The 4496-nt window shown below is 35.5% G+C and overlaps 1 pseudogene; it reads left to right on the top strand.

Moving 5' to 3' along the window:
* The first annotated feature begins 760 nt into the window (after positions 1 to 760).
* Positions 761 to 1416, top strand: LOC149176654 (antifungal protein ginkbilobin-like protein pseudogene; annotated as a pseudogene).
* The last annotated feature ends 3080 nt before the right edge of the window (positions 1417 to 4496 follow it).

The following is a 4496-nucleotide window of genomic DNA, read 5'->3' as shown; positions in this document are numbered from 1 at the left end:
AATCAAGATCTTCTAGTGAATAATTGATAAGGATAGAGGTTTTTGCTATCTCTAGAGTGCATTCTTTGGCAACTACACAAAACAACAAAAACGAGAGAACCTCATATTGTGGATACTAGTGTCATGTCAATGATACAATTAGTGAGACACCTTCTTTAACTAAGATGCAAAATTCTACTTACATCTTTTGGCAACATTTGGTGACAATTTCACTCTCATCATGGATGTCATTATGAAAGAAATAACCTATTTTCTTCATCTTAAGCAAGGCATTAAAAAAGTATTTTAATTAGTTTCCATTTATTTTATATATAATATAAAATATATCTACATAGATGACATGTCATATATACTTCGGGCTATCAAATAATGGAAGGAACGAATTACAACTCTCTCTTATTATATAGAACTCTCCTCTCCTATAGTCTAAATCCCTACCAACCAACCACTTAATTTTCTAATAATTATGAAAAACCGATCTCAAAATAGGACGCCTATCCCCGGTTAGTTTTATTATAGACCCACATGGACTGCCCCCACATGGAGTGCGCCACACATGAGGGGGGAAACGGTCTTAGTCAGGAGAGGCGGCTAAACCTAGTCGTGCATTCCCTTATACTAACCACGTGCGTCCCGGTCCACCGGTGTCCAGCACACACAGATGTTATCTATAATGCTACCCACAGCCATCCCCACCAAGCCTATAAATGGAGGCTGCAACCACACATTGACAAGCATCGCAAGAGGCAGCATTAATAGAGGTTATATATCATTCCACCTGCCATTTCCATTTCGTTTCCCGTTGTCGGAGTAGAGTTTATACATATATCATTCCACCCAGCCAGCCATGTCGATGAGGTACTCATTTGCGCCTTTTGCATTGGCAGTAATGGTAGTAGCTGCACTGGTTGTGGGCAGTGCTGTAGGCACGCCCAACACAAACTTCGTATCATCTGCGTGTAACACGCAGAAGATCCCAAGCGGAAGTTCATTTTATAGTACTCTCGGATCCCTCCTCGTAGATCTAGAGGGAAACACTGCCTTCAGCGGTTACGACTACAAAGCATCGCGAGCAGGTTCACCCACCGCCTATGGCCGTGGGGTTTGCAATCAGGGAATCTCTCAGTCTGATTGCACCGCCTGCCTTCAAAACCTTGGCGGCCGCATCTGGAACATTTGCGGTAACGCCATCGGTGCTAGAGTTCAGCTAACTGACTGTTTCATCCGCTACGAGCAGTACAGCTTCTAGTTTAGTTATATATTCAAAGTCTTCTCCCCAACTGCACCTCACTGCACTGCGCAATACGCATCTCCTATCTCCTCTCTTTATGTTTATTTCTCTCTCATGTTGTGCTATTATCACCCGTCACTATCTAAATCCTTCATATAATATAATATAATAAAACGATCGTGCAGTCTCGCATTTTAGTTTCCGTTCCGGTGTCGCCCACAATAATTTCATTCATTTTCACGATGTCACGGCTTTTGTTTTCAACTATGTTCCACGAACAGTTACGTTCACATCGAATTGAAATGTTATATTCCAATGTACTTTTTAGTTTCGATATCATTAAATTCATTATGTACTAACATTATTGGTCCAGTGATATACCCATATAACATTAATAAATTAAAATTTAAGCTGAATCAAATTTATTTTCAAAACAACTGTTTTATTTTATTATTTAAAATTATGAAGATAAAATCTTCCATTTCCATTTATTGCTACTAAAATATCACTAACACATAAAATATCACTAACATATTATTGGTCCAGTGGTATTTTTTTAAGACGTTTTCGATGGGCAACGAAAAGATCGTGGAAGTTTAGTTATGATTATTTTAAGAATTGGTAAAGTTACTGATCTGTTTTGGACACTTTTCGGTCCATTTAAGTTTACTGAAATAACATGCGGCAATCCTTTACCCAAAGCCCAACTTGTAAACTGCACCTAATTGGAAAATGCAGCTAGTTGGAAAATGCTGAACACAGAGGGTCGGTATGGATGATGTCAGTGTGATATATGTGTACATTGTTTACAAATGTATATCATTTAATGTGAATGTAAATTAATGTGAATGTAAATTATGAAACATCTTTCTTGAATTTTTTAACTATAGTGGTTATCCATCATCAACACTCAATAATCACAACCACCCAAGTTAAAAATGGAAAGTTATGAGTCCTTATAAACAAAGAATAATTGTATCATCCCTCAAGAATCATCGTACACTACTCAAATTGACTATTTCAAAAGGCTCAAGATTAACAATGGCGATACCATAGTTCCCCAAAAGGTCGTCTCCTGGATTTTAAAGGCGAAAATGGTAACCATCTATCCAAAGGTTCAAGCAAGATCCCAATTCCACATTTTTGATGAAATTCAGCATCATTAATAAGAGTGGAATGAGATCCTCAAATGAGTACCCTCTCCCGCATTCGAAACACCATTCCCATCTAAAGATATTTTTAAGAAGTATTTTTGGTGTACAAATCACTAGTAAATATGTTTTTAAGAACTATTTTTGTGTACAAATCAGTTTGTCAAATCGAATAATCAGTAAAATAGAAAATTATTTTTCTCTTTTTCTTTTCTTTTTTTCAAATAATCTTGATTTAATATTCTTTTTAGAAATAAGAAATCTAGTATTTAATGATTACTTTTTTGGATATGGTATTTCTAAATTTTCTATTCCTTATGTTTTTAGGTGTAATCACTAGTTATTACTTTTTCTGAATTTTAATAATGTGAAATGTATAATAAAATAATTTTGATGTTTATGGGTGTAACCTAGTTTAATGTTTATGAATTATTTATATAGTTATATTAATTCTTTTTCTTTATTTTGTTGGATAAATGAATCTCTTCATTCATAAGAATTATGATAATGATAACAACATAGAAGACTCCTTGAGGTTTCAAGGGGAAAATGCATGATGACTTTTCCAGGGCTTTTTGGAATTTGACAACTAATTGTAAATATGTGTAAAATTGTATTTACTGCCAAGTTGGTTTTATAACGAAGCAACTGTTATGTTCCTATAAAATGATGAATGCCTGAACTATTGTAATAATGAGAATCATTTTTAGTTTAATAGAAAATCCAATCCCTTGCCTCGTCGATGTCTCCATGGAACCCTGTCAAGGTTTTACCATGTAAAAATCTTGTGATTTTTACCTATGTCCTCCATTAAGTTTCATTCAGTTTCATTTATATAATTCTTAGTTCTTGGTTAATTAATTGTTTGGACAAAAATTAGTATCGGAGCATTGAGTTGTGTTGAGGAGATGGCGTGTATATTGGGAGCCTCAGCCCTCGAAGAGCATAAGAAAAGGTGAAAGCGTTGCAGTTTGGTTATTTCTGCGTGAAGAAGGGGAGACGCTGCATAAAGGAGAAAGTGTTTGGTCGAAATATGTTGAAAGACGCATTACACCAGAGCCCATGTATGTTGAAAGACGTTGCCATTTCACCACCCAACAGAGCAGATTACACCATAGCCCGTGTTCCACCATTTTTTTGTTGAAGAGGGGTTGTCGCCAAATGTAAGGGAGAAAACCACACAGAGGCCGACTAATCTGATTATCGAGCCCGTCATTTTTTTAGAGGCTGCCACTGAAAAAATCAGAGGTCCGGTGCAGAAGATTTGTATTAGAATGTTTGTATCTTTTGGTATTGATATCTTATTAGAAGGTTTGTATTAGAAGGTTTGTATCTTTTGGTATTGATACAATATTTTCAGATTCTCCGCTATCTCTCCAACTTTGGGAAGGTTAGAAACATAATGTAGTGCATTTTTCTTCTACTTTTGAATATTTTACGTTGTATATTGATTCCTTAATTGAATTAGCATTGGCCTTTCACGTGCTAACATACTTTGCTTTTTATCTTAATGAGCAGATGTATAACGATATGTCATTTTGGTTCTTCCATATAGGATGTAGCGAACGCTAGAGGTCAGATTATTTGCTTAAATAACAGGTTGTTGCTCTATACTTAAACTTTTATTGTACTATGTCATCCATGATTTCTAGATATTGGTGAATTTCTACATCCATGGACTATTATTCTAGGTAGAACCACCTGGGATCACTTCCCATAAGCCCAAACATAGAGCCTGACCGCAAGAGTGTTGAGAGAAATTGAACTTGAGACCTCTCAATAGCAGAAATGCTTAAGTATAGGGACTTGACGAGTTGAGCCAATCCTTGGGCATATACTTAAAATTTCACTCAATGTAGTAAAGATGTTCATTTCTAAAAGTTTTTCTCAATGAATTCATTTTTCCCATTTGTTTTTCCTTTCAATAGTGACCTTTCATAGCAATTTGAGATAATGGCAGCCAAGTGTTTTTGAAAGAGCAATTTAAGCCACACTATTCAACTGAAGGTTATTTAGAGGAAATTGACTTCTGATTAATGGGCATGAAACATCATGACATCGATTTGTTGGAGAATGTACAAAGCTTGTCATTTAATTGTAATGTAAATTACAAT

Source organism: Pinus tabuliformis, chromosome 4_1 (assembly GCF_031772625.1).
Source record: "Pinus tabuliformis cultivar Carrire ecotype Pingquan chromosome 4_1, CPIR1, whole genome shotgun sequence".
NCBI lineage: Eukaryota > Viridiplantae > Streptophyta > Pinopsida > Pinales > Pinaceae > Pinus > Pinus tabuliformis.
This window is presented reverse-complemented; position numbering and strand designations above follow the sequence as displayed.